Genomic DNA, 19,823 nt, shown 5'->3' with positions numbered 1-19,823 from the left:
TTCTAAGCACTTGGTTTGGGGATCTGCATTCAGGCGTGACTAATCTGTGCTTGTCTCCCTCTTCAGCCTTTCACAAAACACCATTTGAAATGTTTTATTTTTCTGTATTTAAAGAACATTCTTTTATAATCCAAATCCTTTTTCATTTGTCTAGAACAACTGGTGGAAGTGTTTTTATTAATCTTTTTATTATTTATGCACTTCTATCTGCAGTACACAGTGAAAGCAAATGAATTGATCTTTTGAGACAAGCTTGCTTTTTATCTTACAGAAACGATGACTCACTGGATTCATCCAGCCCTCATCTGCATTCCTCCCCCAGCTAATAAGTTAAATGTGAGTTTTATGTTTGTATTAAAAGGCAGCTTATGCTTACTTCACCAGGGAGCTTGTTTGAATGTTGAGTTCACAAGACAGTGACTCCTTGCCAAAGAAAAACTGCATTTTGAGGCATTATGGGCCTTTTCAAAGTCTCTTCCCTGAATGAAGATAACAGCATTACATTTAATTTGTTAACTCAAGTTTACAGTGGGCCTAATCTGGTGTGTTTGTAGCTCTTTGTGGTGGAGCCAGAAAGCCTGTGGCTCTGATAAGTAAATAAGTAGCAGAAGACAAGAGACCTCTGCTATTTTGCCTTTGGGTCTGTTAATCCTGTAGGTGGAGAGCATCAAGGTGTACAAGATGCTCTGATTATTTAGGACAAAAGTCATCCACTCCCATTCTGATTGAAACAGCACTGCAAACCGTCGTACTGATTGGACTTGGGAGGGAGCATGGAGGACAGAAGTGGGTGGAAGTACTTTAAGTAAGCATTGCTGCCGAAGCTCTGTGCTATGAGAAGATGCCCAACTTGGAACTGACTCCCACACTAATGAAGCCAAGCTTGTTTTAAGCTAAGTAGTGTATGGTCCTACAGTTCCGCAGTGCAGATGTGCTGTGAGCCATATTCTCCACTGTCCAGAACTACAGGTGTCTTTTTGCATACCTTCAGCTAACATCAGACTCTGCAGATTCCTATTAAAGGATTTTTGGAGTTTTTGCACCACTTTTATTTTCCTTGAGCTCTCCGCAGCAAACATCCTTATGTGAATGGAGTTATCAATAGAAGAAGTTGCAGAGGTACAAGTGATTGATTATGTCCACCAATTACTTTGGGCAGAGCAGCTTGCGGGAGGAAGAAGAGATATTAATCTGTCAGCAATGGAAGCTGAATTGTATGCTGATGTTCAGTCTCTGTAGAGAAACACTGCAGTTGACTGCAGGCTGATAGGTCGAGAGAGATCTGAGCCTTCTCTTGCAAACAGAGTGGTCTTCAGTGAGCATGGTTTTGTGTATGCTTCAGCGTCAAGACCAGACCTAAGTGTGCAGTAGGTTGTTTTTCCCAGGTGTATTCCTGTTAGCTGGTATCAAGAGCTTTCCTTAGTTTGAGTTTCACCAGTGGTCTACTGACTGTGTGTGGACTGAAGGCTACAAATCATTCCAAAAGTAAGCGCAAGGTAAACCAATGTGATTTCCAAACCCTCTCTTATGCTATAAGTAATTTAAAAGTACGATATAATGAAGGTGATACATGTGCCCAGAAAGTACCTCCTGCAGTGCCTATTTTGCAGTTTGGTGTTCCATGTAATTGCTATTAGTTTCCTCATTTATTTGTACGTATGCTCGTTAGCATCTCTACAGAGTGGAGGGACTGTTCAAATGCTGTAGGGGGTGAGCGTATTTATTGTAAGCTGATAATCCTTGTAACTTGTTACATTAAAATATAAATGGATTACAGTGTAGTCGGAGCATGATTAAAGTGGTTAATAAACTGCAGAAAGAAATGCACTGAAACTCTAAATAGTATTATCCTTTACAGCAGAATCACGCCCCCATTCATTTTAATGGTATTGTGACTGACTTTGTTCTAGTCCAACTTTGAGGCAGTGCCTCCATGAAAATCTCATGATGTGCCTTCCAAAATGGCATCAAAGACAAAGAGAGAAAAACAGACTTGACAAAACGAGGTCAGTACATTAGCAAGAGCAGAGTGGGCTGAGCAGCTTTGTTTCCTGGAATCCAAGCTTAATTTCAGGAGCATTTCTGTATTCCTGTTAGTGTCACTGCTGCTCTTCTCAGCAGCAAGGGACCAAAAAGTGCCTCAGTGGTGGATAAAGTGCTGAAGGCCTTTGACCAAAGCCTGCTGTCTCCTTTCAGAGCACCTGAGTTTAAGGGTATGGGATGCACAAGGAATCTTTTTGGGGTGGGGAGAGTGGGATGTCATGGTCCCATCTAGGTTTGTAGCCAGCCCCTGTACAAGATGGATCATAGAACCACCAATGTTGAAAAAGGCCTCCAAGACCATCCAGTCCAACTGTCCCACCTACCACCACTATTTCTCACTAAACCATGTCCTTCAGTATAAAGTCTAAATAATTTTTGTACACCTCAGGGATGGTGACTTCACCGCCTCCTTGGGCAGCCCATCCCAGTGCCAGACCACTCTCTTTGAGAATGTTTTCCTAATGTCCAACCTGAACCTCCTCTGGTACAATGTGAGGGCATTCCCTCTAGCTCTATCACTACTTAAGTTGGAGAAGAGGCTGAATTAATATCTTGGTGAGAAGTAAATGACTTCTGTCACCTTGAGCTTTCTCTGGTAGGACTCTGAACAGAGCAAACTGACAGTGATTCTGGGTTTGGGGGATTTGAAATGGCTTTCTTGATTTTTGGTGTAAAGGGAAGGTGATTGTGAAGTGTGCAGGAAGTCTTTAACCTCCTAGATTGGCATTTTGTGGGATTACAGCTTTTCAGCTTTTTGTTTCACCTTAAGCACTGGCAAGGCAAGCGGTTAAGGAAAGATGTGCTCAGAGCCTTTCAGTGCGGCTCTTCTCTGAAATCAGCCGAGCTCCCCCACCCCCCAATCTGCATTTCATAAGGGTATTAGCGGTGTAATTAATAGGGGTTGTGTAACAGTACCTAATTAAACTCTGATCATATCGTGTAAATTTAACTTGATTATCGTTAGCCTCAGTGAACTCGGCAGGAGATTAATCCCCACAATTCCATCAGCACAGAGGGCAGCAGAGCCAGTGCTGCCCAGCAGCAGAGCGGCAGCGTGCCATGGTGCCCCGTGCTCTGAAACCCAGCAAGGTAGAGGCAAGCACTGCTCCGGAGGTGGGGGATTGCCTTGCAGCCACAGCCTCACTGTTTTCAAACTGGTTAAAGGCCATGGGGATGCCAGCAGGCGCCCATGGCACGGGGTCTTATAGTCGCTGAAGAAGGAGCCTGTGAGAGGATTATGGCTTACATAAGAGTTTGCTGCCTGCGCCAAAGCTGCAGCCCCTCGATGTCAGCGGGTGCTGTGCTGCACCCACCAGCAGTCAATGGATGCAAGGACATATGCAACGATAAATAGCGATGTGGGGACTCTTTAAGATGAGACTTGAAACTCAGGACCTGTTCCCTGCCTTCCAGAAGATAGGGGTGCAGCTGGGATTTTGTCTGTGAGCAAAGAGCCAAGGCAGTAACCTTATTCACTGCCTCCTTTTCCCAGATTAGAACTGTGTTCTTTCCTGCTATCAAACATTTCCCCCTTTATTTTTTTTCCTTTTTTTTTTTTTTTCTTTTTCCTTTGCTAAAACACCAAATGAGCCTTGGAAAAAACAATCTGTTTTCCCAGCTCACAGCTTTCGTCCTTTCTCCCACCGACGTGTCGTCTGCCACTAATAATAGTCAGATCAATGGGGCTGCCTCCTGCGTGTCTCAGTCTGACAGCAGCCCAGAAGACCCAGATGACGAGAGGAAAAGGGCTGCCATGCAGGCTGCTTTTTTCAAGTGTTCTGTGCTTAATTAAAAGCAAAGAGAAAGTTTTACTCTTGTTTGCATGAATGGTCACATCAAACAGTACAGGAAAATCTAGGCCAAGCTGCTTTCAGCAGCCGAAGGAGCATTACACTACTGCACCGCATCCTTTCATAGTAGCGATCTCTCTTAATAAATGTCAGGGACCTTTTGAACTTCCTTTGATCTGGGAGCGTTGCCTTTTGCTGGCAGCCTGGAGCCCACCTTGCCTCGCCCCCGCCAGCCGTGGAGAAGATGCATCTGCGTGGGATGGGGAGCGCGCATTATCTGCAAGTGGAAGTGCAACGGGTGCACACTCGTTGCCTACAGAAATGGTGCCAGTTATATAACTCCCGCTGTGAGTAATAAGGTACAACTCTGTCCACTCATCCGCTGGAGGTTTCGGAGGGCTTGGTGCTCCTGGCTGCTTAAAAGGTAAGTTGGGAATTTGTTTCTCGTTAGTGGTGCACGAGTGTGTGTTGGTAGTTAAGCTGCTGAAAAGATGCTCAGAAAATGAGAGAATTAAGCGTGCTCGCAGCACTTCGTGCAGGCACAGGCAGCTTGCTGATTTGTTACTGATCATTTTGGGGCACTGATGCTCTGTGAGACAGCTCTGCAACATGCTTGTTCTGCTTCTGGATTCCTTAAAGATGAGCACAATTAAGAAGACACTGCTGCTAAGCTTAAATGGCTTTCCCTTGGATTTTATGGTTGTAATAACATGTTTGGAGAGAAGGCTGTGCTCAGGCAGCAAAGTGCTTTACGTTTTACATTTAATGAAATGCTTTACAGGATGTTGATGTTGCTCGGAATGTGACTTGCTGCTGTCAGTTGTGCTTGCAGAGCTGTGCCTGTCTGCAGATCTGCTGGCACATCTGTCTGTTGAGACGGTGCTGCTGGGGCTGACCTGCGACTGTGGGCTGGGTGCCCGAGTGGGGCTGGGCTCCAGGCATGGCAGGAGGTCCAGGCCTGCTGACTCTGTGAGCTCTGTGTGAGAGATGCTGATAAACTAGGGCTCCTGCACAAAGCTGGAAGGGCTGCAGAGTGGCGGCAGGACTGCAGTGAGCTGTACGCTCAGAAGGTTCAAGCAATGGGACACAGCACTTACATGAGCAAAGGGACCTAGATTTGTCCCAGAGAGCAGTGTGCCTGAATCCAGAGCAGCCTCAGGCTGCAGGATGGCATTGCAAGGGTGAGCGTTGTCCTGGAATGAACTGTGCAGCAGAACAATAGCTTGTGTTAGATACAGCCTGTGCTCCCCTGGGACTGAGAGTCTCTGGTGCTCAATTTTTAGATTCCCTTTTTTGTCATCCTCCAAAAGCTACTTGATGTCCCTGCTCCTGTCACTTCAGGTTATGCATTTGTTCCTTGCAATGTACAGCTCAAGCAGCAAACTAGAGGGGCCTATGTCCTATTTCATTGTTGTTCTCTCCCCAGCCATGTGCCTGCTGGCCCCACAGAGTGGGCCGGGCCCTGCTGAGTATGAGGACACAAGCTGTGTGCTCACTCTCAGTTTGAGGGTACAAATGACCCATAAGCAAGAAGCTTGTGGATCACAAGACATTCAGATCCCTGCTTGGGGAGGAGACCAGGTGGACTGCGTGTGGTTCTCCAGCAGCAGGAGGCAGGCTGGGCCTGCTGTTCTTCCCTTTCACGTGTTCAATGCATGTTATTGGCCTCAGCTTTAGCCCAGTAGGTATTTCACTGTAGGGTTGCATGTGCTCAGGCAAGGATTTTCAAGGGGAACCCATCATTTCTGCCAGATGTAGGAATTGATTGTTGACACACTGCTGAGGCTGGCTGGAAGATACCCAGGGAAGGCTTTAGCATAGGACTGGCCAGGAGACCCAGCAAACACATACCACTACTCAAAAAAATCATTATAATAATTAAAAGTGACGAGCAAACTCAGCTGGCAACTTAAACATAGCAGCCAAGAGTGAACCACCCCTCCAGGACTGCTGACACCTGGGGGAAATCTCTGCCCAAGGGCTGCAGGATCCACTCAGCATCAAGGCTGCTCCTTGCACACAGTGCTCTGCCTGGGGGAACAGCCCGCATGGCAAAGTGCTGCTGCAGAGCCTTGCTGTTGCACTGAGCAGATTTCTCTATGCGCATGTCCGTGTTTAATTAGCATTATGAAACAGTAATAAAAAATTGAAAATGTCATTGCAGTGTTGTGTGGGGCTAGGACTTGCAATTCAACTGTGAGTCTCCTGTTGGCAAAGCTGCTCTGAGGTTTATCTGAGCCCTGCTGTGTGATGTTTGTTTTCTTCCCTGAGCAGACTGACCTTGCTCCCAACTTTTGGCACTGCCTTTTCCACATGTGAACACATCAGCATCCTTCCTGAGCCTGTCTGGTGGTGGAAACCTAGCCTGGTTGAAACTCCCTGCAGCTGGATCAGCGTTTAGCAGCATCACCACCTGCCTGATACTGCTTAAGGAACTCAGCTCCAGAACTGTAAATGTTTGTGCATGTTGGTTGGTGTAAGGAGGCGTTGGGTGAAGAGAAGCCCTTGAGAAGTTTTGGGGCCAGGCATTGTAAACAGTGTCGTGTAAGGGAGAGAGTGGTCTGGAGAATAGCTCTGGAGAAAGCAAGTGTTTTGCCTACACATTTTTCAAAGTATTAAAACAAGCTGAAAGCCTACTGCCTATTTGCTGTAGCTTGGAGATAGTTTAGAGCTGGGTTTAACTGATGGCTCACCCATATCTTGTAATTCAAGTTCTTTGGAATGGGATTATGAACATTTGTTCTCCCCATGCTTCCTCTGGGGCAGGCTGAGCCCCAGAGTTGCTCTGCAGGCAAACGTCTGCAGTGGGGTCAGGGCCAGGGAGTGCTCCAGCTTCAAAGAATCAGGAATTCCCTTTGGGAGGCAAATGGAAGAATAGGGCAGGGATTTCCAACATGCAAATAGAAGACCATATTAATAACATGTAAATAATCAAGTGTTCATTCATTTCAGTGTAGCTCTTGGAAGATTTCCCAGGATGTCTTTAAAGAGCTCCTTGTTAAATAGTAGGATGTTCTTTCCCCATAGGTAGGTGTTAACATAAAAACATCTCATTTCCTTCACTTGAAGAAATTACTACAGAATTGCTGGCTCTGGAGATTACTGTGAAGGCTTTTGGGAAATTGCAGAATCATAGAATCACTGAGGTTGGAAAAGACTTCCAAGCCCATCCAGTCCAACCATTCACCTTCCACCCCATTTCCCACTAGACCATGTTCCTCAGTACAGCATCTACATGCTTCCATTGGCCTCCCAGGGTGCAGGTGCACACTGTTGGTTCACATCCATCATTTTTGTCCACCAGGACACCCAAGTCCTCCTACAGGTGTCTGGGATTGCACCAACCCAAGTGCAACACCCTGCACTTGGCCTTGTTGAGCCTCATTAGTTTCTTAAGCACTCACTTTTCAAGCCTGTCCATGTCCCTCTGGATGACATCCCTTCCTTCCATTGTTTCAGCTGCATCACTCAGCTTGGTGGCATCAGCAGACTTGCTGAGGATACCCTTGATTGCTAGTCCATTGAACCTATTTGCTGTTCTGACCTTACCTTGGCTAGAATTTGAGTTTTCATAGTGGATGAATGGGACAGCCTCTGCCCAAAGCACTGCTTTAACTGTATGGAAAATATTTTGCCAGGCTGTGTGTTTATTAATAAGCTGATTTTTGTAAGGAGATGGAGTACCATGCCTGAGCTCTTGTGACAGGGCTAGCTAATGATATTGGACAGCAAGCAACTGTCACTTTTGCTAAACCTGTCATATTGCAGATAAGCTGATTACAGCATGCAGTTGGGGTGGGCAGAATGACAGCCTAATCCATCTTAGGGCTCTACCCAAAGTCAAATCTTGAGTCTGCTGTCCTAAAGAATATGGTTGACCCCTGGACACCGTTGTCTCCAATGAGAGCTAAGGAGCAGAACAGTCATCAGCTTTGCTGAATAAACTCTTATCAGTGTGTCTGCTTGAGGGCTTGTAGACTCTCACCCCTGAGCAATGATAAAATAGGATTTGTGAGGAACAGAAGTAACACGGAATTTGTCTGAAAGCACGTCTTTGTACATTGCTTGGAAATGCAGCACAGTATATTTGCAAGCCACCTGAGGGGCTGAAACAGCCCTGTATAGAAATCACAAATGCTTTGAGGTTCAGCTGGTATCGTGTCATTTAGCCAAGGCATGTAGCAGGTTCTTGAATCTTGAAAGATTAATAATTTCACAGATGGAGGTGCTACTTAACTTTAAACTGCTGAGTTAGTTGCTGAATCTCAGCTCCTTCATATTTGGCAACCTTTGTTCTACATTGTTTTTGTAGATGTATACATTAGATACTAGATACGATTTCCTCAGCTGATGCTGTGACGTATTGGGCACAGTGGCTCAGCTTTATGGAACATTAACACTCAACATCAGATGCTGGTTTTTTCTTCACATCTTTATATCCATTCTTAAATTTTTCTCTATGATATTTAATAGAGTTTAAGAATATTTTCATTCTCTTCATCTTGAATTGTCCTTTTGACCCTGCATTGCCCAACATGCACATGGTGCTTGCATATACTACTGTCTTTACTGCAGATATCCAAGCTCCATGTGAGGTGAGAGTGCTGTGTTAAGCTGAGACAGTAGATGGCATGTAGAGTTTGAGGGCTGTTGATCACAGATTACTGTCTCACAGTGCTTCACCCTCTGTAAGTTTGCAGAGGGCACCGAACTGAGCGGTACGGCTGATGCAGCAGAAGGAAGGGATGACATCCAGAGAGATCTTGATAAACTCGAAAGGTGGGCTCATGAGAACCAAATGAGGTTCAACAAGGCCAAAGGCAAGGTGTTGCACTTATGACAAGGACGAAGTGATAGCATCAGGGAACTGAGGTCATGGATCTGAGTGCTAGGATGCTCATGCCCAACTCCACCAGTGTTTACCTTGGGATATGTTTTGGCTACTGACTGCTAAACAGAGCAGAGCTGAAGGTGTGTTATTCCTGTTCTGAACCACAAATAGTCTGTTGCATCTGACTGGATAGCACAGCATTAGTGCCTCTAACCAGCTTTACTACAGAGCATGCTGAGAAGCACAGCTTCATACCATAACAGTACCCTTATTTTTATCTTCAGGAGAAAATATTTATTTGAAATAATCTTTTTACTCTCAAAATTTAAAGCTATTTCTAATTGAAATGATATCCATGAGTACAAGTAACTTTTTTTTTAAGGTAAGAAAATGTTTACTGGTACCATTCTACATTTGGGTTGTAGCTCTTTGCTTCCCTGATACCCTTTGTTCCCAGAAGGTCAGTGGCCAGAAATACTGTGAGTTAAAACTACTTGATGCAAAAGGTGTGAGAACAAATGCCCCAAAGCAATACAATAAAGAGCTATTAGGGGTAGAAAGGTTTTCCCCTGTTAATTCTGTGGGCTTCTTAATGTAAACATTGTGAGCAAATTGTGACTAGCTCTAAAATGTTATTTAAAAACCTGTCTTTAGGTAGACTGAATTGTTTTCCAGTACTTCCTTTCTAAAATGTATACAGTAGAATTCATCAAGATGTGTTGTTCTACCCACGTCTGTGTCAATGGTCCAATAATCAGCACAGGAATCATCTTTTTCTCCATTAAAATAAACACAAAATGAAAGTCTGATTTTTCTTCTCCTCAACACTTTGCTATGTAGGTATTAGAAAATCAAATGCTCTTGTTCTATGAAATCTTAAATGGAAGTTTGCCAGTGATATTCTGTTTTCCAGTAGTTAATGGATCTGCAATCCAGAATTAAAATGAAAGCAAACGAAACAAAGCAGACATCTAATAACATCAGAGTGTTCATTACTGAGCTCAAAGCTAGATTTTAATGCTATACTGAATTCTCCACTTACGCAGCAGCACTTTGTTGAATAGGTATGATCCCAAGCACAAGCTCAGGTTTCACCCTTGTGTTTGCCGCATAGCATCAGTAGTTGGTGCAAGATCTGGCTTCAGCTTTGTAGTGAATTCAGGACAGTAGTTTTTAAACACAAAGGTCACTGCATTGCAACCCAAAAGTGAAATATTCACTTTGCATTTGCTAAACACTGAAATTGGGTGGGTTGCAGTGGATTTGCATAGTGAATTGCTCAGTAACAATATGTCGGGTGATGATGGTGTTGTTAAAATAGAAACTACCATTGGTGTTTGGAAACAGTTCTGTATGAGAAAAAAGCTCTTCAACATTCTTTTGTGAAGTAGCTGCAGACGGAGCACTGAGCACATGGTGGTGTGTAGGAGAAGAAAGAAGTACATTAAGGCATCTCCGTATCTGTCGCATGAGTCATCCAAAACTGATGTAAATACGCTTTCTTTTAAGCTGTATTTATCTTATGTAGGAATCAACAGTGACAGTTCTGTCCTTCCTGGGCAGCAGTGACGCAGTGACACGTATGCTGTTTCAATAAGCAGTCATGCTATGCACCTCTGTAGCTCTTTTGGAGCTCAAAAGACAAGAGAACTACTGAAACCACCTCCCCAAGACCATTACTTGGGAACCTGAACCACAGTGTCAGCATCAAAATCCAGGACGGTAATGCTGTATCATTTCTCTGTACAGAGATGAGCACAAGAGTCTGAGTAACACAGCAGTTTGAAATAACCTTACTATTTCTTTTACTGGTTTTTATTTCCTTATGTGCTTGATTGGGCAGTCCATGTGACAGCTGCTTCGTTAGGCTCTGTGGGCACAGCTGCAGTTCTCCTGAAGCTGGTGGGAACTGGGCTGTAGCTGGCCAGAATGAGCTGGCAAATGTCAGAAGTTAACATAACAGCAAGAAAGAGATGTTGAGAACTACAGTAATCTGTAACAGGGCTGGTTTTCTGAAGGAGATTCCAACACTATTCCTGTTGAGCTTTGGGGATGGCCTAGAGTTTGGGCAGTTCCTCTGAACAAGAAGCCACCCAGGGAAGAAACTCATATGCCTGATGTCATACTAAGGCTATCCAGGGTCACAAAGTTGTGACTGGCAACCATAACAGCAAACACAGCATCAGGCCCCTCAGTTCTCTCCCAGTCTTCTCCTTTCTGATGATTTTGCCCCATACTTGTTGTAAAGGAAACTGTTGATCACAGCCTGAACCTCTGATTAACCATCTGAGGCAAGTGTGATGGGTCAGCTGCAGGAGCACAGGTGAAGGTAATTCAGCTGTGCTCCCAGAAGGGTTGGAGCTCAACTCCACCTCTCCTAGGTCCCATTTAAGGGCTGTCCACCACTGAGGTAGCATCTCTTTCTGGAGGTTGCTCTTGTGTGGAGTTCTTGTGGTAAGCCTTGATGTTGGTGAGCACCTATCTTGAAGGCCTTGGAGTTGGTGAGTCCTTTTCCTTAGTTATCCTCTGGCTACTTATTTCCATCTGTATTTGTACTATTCCAACTGTATGTTATACTTGTATTAATTCAACTGTACAATTCTGTACTTGTATTATTTCCACCCTACAATTGTACTTTGCAGTCCTTCAGCTTTGGAGCCTATAATGGCAGAACAGAGACTCTTAGCTTCAGGGTCCTGACCTGCTTGTGCTTTGTCTGGGATGGAGTGAGTGGTTTTTTGCTGTGCTAATGCTTACTAATTGCATGGAGGAGAGTTCATATACAGTTTCTTGGCATTACACCAACACAGATGTATTCTGCCGTGTGCTTTAGAAGTTTAATTAACACAAGCTTTGCAGTATGTGCTGGAAAGTAAGTAACAGGCACATCTTTATTTACTTAACAGAAGAATAACGCTTCTTTTGAAGATAGGCAAACTTTCCCTAATGTGTGTGACTGTATTCACCAGTGCCCTGCAGGTCAGCTTGCAGCACACACGCTGCTTAAAGCCCCCATCAGCTCAAATGCCAGGCTTAGGGGAGACTCAAGTGCTGTGTGGATCTTGCAGTGTGCCTTTGTGGAGGGGTAGAGCGTCATCCCTGTGGTTGCACGCAGCACAAGCAGGCAGGCAGCCACAGATTCTGCATCAGTCTGACTGCTGTGCAGAGCCATTTATGGAAAACACTTCAATGCATGGGCTGATGCCACTTTGCAGATTGTATCATGCTCGTAATCAAAATATCCAACATGAGCGGAATACCCACAGCTGAACAGTTTTGCTTTGAAAGGACTTCTTGGTGGAGAACCTGGTTGTCATCTGTGCTATGAATCTCAGCTGGCAGCATTTTAGAATGGGAGTCCTGATATGACCTCTAGCAGAGAATCAGAGATGACAACCATGTGAGAAGGCTACTGTGCTTTTGATGCCATCTGCATTGTAATCGCCCCTGCGGGGGAAAAAAAATAAAAGGCTTATCCCATCAGCAATACATCATCCTTCAGCGTCTCATCCATAATGTCTGGTTCTGGGGCCTTGCACATTGCTTATGTGTGAGCTTTCTGTTTTGGAGTCCAGGGTTCTGCCTGATCAGAGATGCCAAGTCACTACCAGCATTAGGAGCTCTGTTCAGAGACCAGAAATGAAGCCTTTTTGGAGCTGCTAGGCTGGGGAATACATTCACACATTTAACTGTTAACAGTCTGAATAATGAACCCTCATTAGTTTCCTGGGGCTCGCTGTATGCTCAGGGCTAGGACTTGGTGTGTGCTGTGCAGCACTTGGGCTCAGTCTGGTAGGGAAGAGCAAGGCTCCAGAGCCTTCTGGTGGGCTGGCTTCTCCTTGCCTGCAGCTCTCAGCCTGTGCAACCATTCTTGCTCTTCCTTGGCTCCTTTTTGCTATGGCATTGAGCAATCTGGGGTAACCATCTCATTGTATTCCCGGTTTTCCAAGAAAAGTTTTCACTGTTTTGTAAGTAGCAAAAATATGCTTAGCCACAAACTTCATTATTAGCACAATGTTCACAGCAGGCTTAATGACAAGGCCCAGGCTTCTGCTGGGGTTGAACTGAGCTGAATGCAGCCATCAAACTTCCCCGCTTTTCACTGTACTTCTCCTTTACGCATAACTGACCTTTCCTTCTGATCCTGTTTTGTCCTTCAAATATCACTTAAACTGTGTTTTATGTGAGATAAATGCTGCAGAAATGCTACTGATTGCTGCCACATTCAAATTGGATGACTCTTTGTTATTCTGAGGCATCAGATTGCTAAATTGTCTTCTAAAACCCCGATACAATGAATATTTTTCCAGGTTGTCATTACAGAGAGGTAGAGTAGATGCTGTTTGGTTTTGGTTTTTTTTTTCCCTGCTTAAGATTAGGCAAGAATATACATAATATTTGTTAATTGTCCCTCATCTCTATGTTAAGTGTTTACTGCTCTGCTCCTGTGAATAGGTTATTACTGGTTTGTTTGTTGGAAGTCATCACCCGCGCTTCCATACAGAAATTGCAGTGGGTGATGTTTTTCCTCTGGACCTCTTTATGACTCCTCTTTCATCTGCCTGCTGGTTTTTCTCTGCCTATTGAAATTTATTCCCTTCTGGGGTGCTGGTAGCCCAGATGTTTCTATGACAATGGTGTCTTTTATCATCAGGATTTCATAATTAGGCAATTATTTTTTTTACAATGCAGTCATTCCAAGATTTTGTGTAATGAGCAGTTAGATATAATCTGCTGGAGATGCGTTTTTGTGTAAGTATGGATTAGAATAGTTTTTAATTTTACAATTTCAGAGATCTAAATTAGACATTGTCATAAAGAAAAATGACTTCTTATGTCTATTAGGACGTTTACTTCTGTGTTGTGCTTATGCCAGCTAGTCTGAAATACTTCCACATGTTTTTAATCTTAAGTTAAAGTTGCTGGTAAAAGAGATGGTGGGAAATGGTTTGTGATGGCACAAGAAAGCATAGCTAGAGTTTGTAAGATATTATGGTGCCCTGTTCCCTCCTCCTCTGCAACGGGGAAGCCAAAGGGTCAACAAGAATAAAATCTAAGTCAGGCTGAGCAGTCTAAGGGGGAATGGTTTTAAGTTGAAAGAGGGAAGATTTAGGTTGGATGTTAGGGGGAAGTTCTTTACTAGGAGAGTGGTGAGGTTCTGGAGCAGGCTGCCCAGGGAGGTTGTGGATGCCCCGTCCTTGGAGGTGTTCAAGGCCAGGTTGGATGGGGCCCTGGGCAACCTGATCTAGTAAAGGTGTATGTTTGGTGGCCCTGCCAGGAGCTTCACGATCCTTGAGGTCCCTTCCAGCTCAGGTCATTCTGTGATTCTGAGCCAGCTGGGAAGTGGAACAACTTCAAGACCTTCATGCTGATCATTTCAATCACTTTTTAGTTAATTAATTACTTTTTTGCATGAAGCTGGAATGCTTGGCCATGTCTTTCATTCTCCACCTCTTCCTATTTTGTGCATGTTTTAGTTGAGAGACACATTGGCAGTAACTGAGTACAAATGGGCTCATCCCATGAAGAATCATTTCCCTGAAGAGCCCTCTCTGTAATTTCTCTCGCTCTGTCTTAACACTCTTGTTTTCCTTGATAGTTTGTTCAGTAAAACAAGACTCCTTTCCAATACTAAGCATATATCTAGCCCTTCTATTTATCTTTTGCTTGTTATTATTTAGTATTAAACACTGATTTCTAAGTGGGAGTGAAAATACTTTAAGCAGGATCATGGAGGAAGAACAGGCCTCCTTCATGTTGTGCTCCATTGGACAACTTCTTTGTCTATGCCGATGGTGGCACTGGTGCTGCAGACAGCTCTTCTGGTTGTTTCTGTATGTCGGTGTGGTGGACACCCAGGTGCGAGCTGTGTTTTGGGTGACTCAAGGCTAGACACTGCCCTTCATATTCCTGTCTATCCTAAAATGTTTTTTGTGACCGGAAAGAAGTTCGTGATGACCACAGCCATCGAACTCTTCCCAGCCAGACCCACTATTTACCTCCAAGTTAAGTAAGAGGTGACGTCGCGGTCTGAGCTAGGGGTGGCTTTCATGTTACGTGGTACTCAAAAAGTAGGTTACTGGGTCAGGAACAGCAAGTTCTGACTGTTTGCCAGCTCGGCCTTTTTTTTTCCCCCCACAATGTTTATACTGCTGTGACCTGCCATGCTAAAATGAGTCTAAAATGAACGCAGGCAGTGCTCTAAAACACTGAGATGTTTGATTGAACTTGTCCTTCTGTACCTGCATCAGATTATCAGTTTGCAGCGTACACGCTTTATGGTGCCATTCTTTTTGGAAAGGGAAAGTAGAGTTAATTGCAGGCAAACCCAATGTCCTTTGGGTACTAGGGGACTCTGGTGGCCCCATCCAGCACAGACAGCAGTGGGATGTGGATGGGGCTGCCCCTGGACACAATGTGACATCTGAAGGAGATTCCTTCTGTCCAGGAGGCAAGCTTCTCTCTGGTCAGTGCCTTTGTGCCCTTACTAATAAGGCCTGAACCCTCCGCCCCCTTGTTGAGTGCTAGCAGTGGAGTTCATCAGGGCTGTGTGGCCTGGCTGCAAATACTTGGATAACCTCACTAATGAAAATGTTACTCGAAGCAAAGCCACAGGGTATGTGCGGTGGCTCACTGCCAAAGCTGACTTAAGAGGAAACTATGTGGGCCATTCAGCCAAGTGATTCATTGAGCGTTCAGTGCTTCTGAAAACTCATCTAAAAGAGTTTAAAAAGGGGGAAGAAAAAAACCAACAAAACAGTATTTGAGGAAAGGCTGCACCTCCCAGAAACTTTGCTTCAGTTGCTGAGAGCTCTCTGCTTCCAGAGTAGATATAGCAGGGCAGAGAGAGCAGCGTGTTGTGTAGGGAGCAGTGTGACAGAAGCATCACAGCACATCCCAGCAGGCTGCCCATCACACTGCCCCATCCTGCACCATGTTCCTAGGGGACCTTACCCAGAGCCCGTCACTGTCCTCAGCCCTAATTCCTGCCTGCAAACCAGTGCTCACCAAGCACCTCCACCTAGACATTTTCTGGGTTAGAAGTGACATAAAAGAGCAGGAATCTGTCTCTGTTCTGCAGCTCTATTGCACAAATAGCTCTCCAGCCTGGCACTGTCACTGCAGCAGCTGTGGCTTGAAAGTAAAAATATCAAAGCATGACATAAAGGCTCTGCTGAGGAACTGGCAAACCACTGTTATGGTAAAGGAATGCCCTCATAATACTCTGTTTCCAGTCAAAGGAAAGGTGTGCTCTCTGTGTGTGTGGGATTCTGACCCATTAATCTAGTTGCACTAAATAAGATGTACCAGTTGCTCAGGAACTGATAATAGGATGTAGAGTCCCTTTATCTCACGTGCTGAAATCCAGAGCAGGCCATCAGCAATTGGCACATCTTACCACCTGATGCCTGCCCAAGGCTTTTGCAAAGCGAGTCCCACCTCCAGAGCCACTGTGTAACTTTTGGGGTTTCAGATTTATTGCTTTTATTTTCCTTTTTGTTTGGGGGGGGAGGAGAGTGTGTCTCTTGTCACCCAGTCCCTGCCTCGTGCCTTCATTAGTAGAGCACACAGCCAGCACTGGCCCAGTGTGGGGCTGCAGCATTCTCCCCCTGCAGATGGCTGTACAAAGCAAAGCTGAAGTACGTCAAAGTCCTCTGGAGAGCAGCCAGAGCTGGCTCTGTGCACACGAGTTTGTTTTGGGGCTAAACATGCAGTTGTAAGCTCTCCTAGCGTCCTAATTCAGCAGCTATGTCAGAATAATAGAAGAAAAGCCTATAAAGAATGAGGCATGTTTTTTCTCTTTCTCACAAGTGAGAAATACCCAAAATATTTGTTTACAGTAATTATTTGAAAAACATGAGAGAATGAAGAAAAGCTTTACTTGGTGCTGCAATTGCTCTCAGACAGATGTGTTTGTATTCCATTCATTATGATGAAGCTTTATATTATATATATATATATGTCTTTCCAATCCGTTCATAGCTGTGGGGTATGTATATATTTTCAACCCTAAATTATCCTTATGCGATCAAGACAAATGAACTCCAGAGCAGCTTCTTTGCTGCTACAGAGAACGATCATGCTGTTAAGCACCAGGCTGGCAGCAAAGTCCAGGAGCCCTCAGCAGGCTCTCTCTGTGCCTGTAGCTTATAATTATTATGGCTATGGAAAGCTGCTCCTCTGCACCACCAAGGTGCTGCGTGGTGCCCTTCATGTGCCACTCTCTTCTGCCTGGCATGGTGATGAAACTGTCTCTGTTGTGGCTGTCTGTTCATCAGGAGTCTCGCTGCACTCAGGGTGTCCCCTGTTACTGAAAGCCTTTGCTTCAGTTGCACAGGAAATTATTTCATTCCTCTGTCCTCTGTGGGTTGGGGTTTTCCACAGGCAGGGCTTACCGAACTGCCCACATCCCACTAAAAATAGGGATCTGTGGCTCCAGAGCACTTAGGCACATTTATTCAGCGCCTGCTGTGAGCTTTCTCCAGGCTATCCCAACCCATTAATAACAGCTCCGATGTTCTGGGTTTGCCTCAGCATTTAGGAAAATTCCCTTCTTCCAGACAGGGGCATTGCTGTGCTCTGAGATCAGAGCCGCTTCCCCTGCTCTTCTCACGGAGCACAGGAGCATGGAGTGGGTCACCCCTGCTGCTCACCCTGTTACTGAGGAGTGAGCCCTCTTGCAGCACTGCTGCAGCCCTGCTCTGCCCCTGACTCTGGCTCTGCAGTCCTGCTGCTGATTTGCATGTTTCTGTAACACAGTTCTTTCCATTTCCACGCACTGGCCTTTCTTTGCGAAGGCTCTGCCCCTCTCTAACAGACAAGAGGCACAGATGGCTCGGTGCAGCTTTTTTCATGTGTTGGTTTTTTTGTTGTTGATTTTCTTTACTCTTTCATTTCTACAGTTCATTGAACAGCAGCAGTGTTTAAGTTACGTAAACCTTAAGTACCTTTTATTTTCCATAGGAATTGCACTTGCTTTGCCCACCCCTCCCCTAACTGCCCCATGCTCAGGAGCATTTCAGCTCCATTTTCCTTTGGTTGTTCTGCAGACAGGACGGCGCTCCTTCCATGCTGCAGAAATGACCCCAGTAGTTGGAAAGGGAGTGTGGTTTGATTCCCTCAGGGATTATTTTAGGATGTTCCTTGGAACTCTTGTTCCTTGGTACTTATTACAACATACTAAGTGTGTAGACAGCCCCAAATTGTCTGGATAAGTTCGAAACACAGACCCCATGGCTGACACTGGAGTTGATCTTATTATCCAGACAGTCTGGGGTTGCCTACACACTGTAGGTGATTACCCATGCTGGCATATAGAGTCTGTGCTTGGAATTCTCCCTTCTCCCTATTGCCCAAGTGAGAACAGAGTCCATAGGCCTGGGTGACAGGGATGCTTGCAGGCTGGCCGCCTGTGCTTGGCACAGTGCTGCTCAGCACCATCACAGCTGTATCTGGTGTTCTTAGCCCTGCTGAAACATCTTGTGAGAAGCTACAGAATGCAGGAGAAACGTCCCCATGCTGTGATGTTTCCTGGCCCCTGTTCTTCCCCCAGGCCTGCTGACAGTAGGCACTAGCAGTGCAGTGTCCCTGCATGAGGAGGAGGGCTGGGGCTGCCCCGTTCTGTGCATTGCTCTGTTCTGACACCCACTCCTGCTCATAAGCAGCGGTTGGGATGGATCCATTATGCTTTAAAGAGCTGGTTAGAGACCTGATTTATAAAACACGGATCTGTCATGCAGACAATGTAGATTTTTTAATGTGCTCGAGCTTTAAATTGTGTGTTTTGACTTTTTCCCAGGTTTCCTTTTTGGCAGTTCAATTGCAGTGCTCCCTGCTGGGGCTTATTTAAGGGGAAGAAAGGACATAGTGTACTTACAAATGTAAATGATGTATGTTTATTCCCCTGAACTGAATAAGTGGTGAACCCAGAAGGTGAAGAAGATAAGCTTATCAACTCAGTACTCTTAACTTTCTTTGCAGCAATTAAGATAAGGTTCATACCTCACTGACAGTTCAGCACAGCAATACCAGGTAGTCATGCAGCTTTTGTACTGACAGCAGATGGTGATGGCACTTATCCTAGCTCTGAAATACAGAGCCCTCTCTGGTGGGATTTCAAGGATTTCATAGCAATTGTATTTTCCATTTCTACTAAAAAATGGCCGGCTTCATTGTGCAGGACAAATTCTAAATGGTTCCACTGAAGTCACAAAGCCCAGATTTACACCCTCGTGTTTGATGAAATCTATGTGTCTCTCAAGTGTTCTCGGAAAGCTGACTGTCTTGTTTCTAGATGAGTCTGCTAATGTTATTTCAGAAGAAAATATTTACATATACAGAGAAAGAGAGGTGGGATGGGAGTTCCTCTTTCCTGCCTGGCTCCCAGAGCTGCCTGGAGCTGGGCACAGCTGTAGGGGGGTGGTGGGACACAAAAGGTGAGGGGCCCTGGCCAGGAGCAGGGTGGGCAGTGACCTGATGTCACCTGTATGGGGCAGAGCCACCACGTGGCCAAGGGCCTGGTGCAGGAGTGAAGCTAGAGAGAGGATGCTGTGGGGTAAGATGTATGTGAGCTTAGCCACTACTTCCAACACATGTGAAGGTGATGGTCTTGCTTTAGATCTGTTCCTTTTGCCGCGTCTCTACAGGCCCATGCATCTCCAGCACTGCAAAGTGCTTTTAGGAGAAACTGGCTTCATTTCAGCCACCACTGTAGGACTGTTCCAGCTCAGTGTCCTCTTCCATTGGACCTGGAGCTCATCTCACTGCTGTGACATGATCTCTGTCAGCTTGAACTCTGCTTGTACCCTTTCCCTTTTGAGCTCAGAGATTTGTGTTTTGGCACATCCTCTTGAACAGCTTCACCCGAGTGTGAACGGAAGCACGGTGCTGCTCTGCAGCGCTGCAGTGCTGAGGGATTCCCTGCAGCAGATGTGACCCTTCAGTTTCCTACCTAGTTGGCTTTGCATTAAGGCTCAGCTTACTCTATTATTAAGCCTGCCCTCAGCTCAGAACTGCTGACTGTTGGCTGTGCCCGTCAACTGGTAGGTTTCTGTCCTTCCCAGCCAGTCTGTAATTGGTGCCTGAGGGCTGCACTCCTTCCCACCCTGCAGTGATAACTGTAGCTCTCCCAGTCCTCTGGCTGGGAAGGAACACGGGTC

The 19,823-nt window shown here is 45.3% G+C and overlaps 1 protein-coding gene across 1 annotated transcript in view; it reads left to right on the top strand.

Annotated features, from left to right (window-relative positions):
* The first annotated feature begins 4,137 nt into the window (after positions 1–4,137).
* Positions 4,138–19,823, top strand: part of PASD1 (PAS domain containing repressor 1) — a 72,877-nt gene continuing 57,191 nt past the window's right edge. The window contains exon 1 of the mRNA XM_085546374.1: positions 4,138–4,257. The gene's annotated coding sequence lies outside the window, so the exon portion shown is untranslated. The remainder of the gene's footprint in view (positions 4,258–19,823) is intronic.

Source organism: Coturnix japonica, chromosome 4, assembly GCF_054131305.1.
Source record: "Coturnix japonica strain WE chromosome 4, WE-NBRP24, whole genome shotgun sequence".
NCBI lineage: Eukaryota > Metazoa > Chordata > Aves > Galliformes > Phasianidae > Coturnix > Coturnix japonica.
This window is presented reverse-complemented; position numbering and strand designations above follow the sequence as displayed.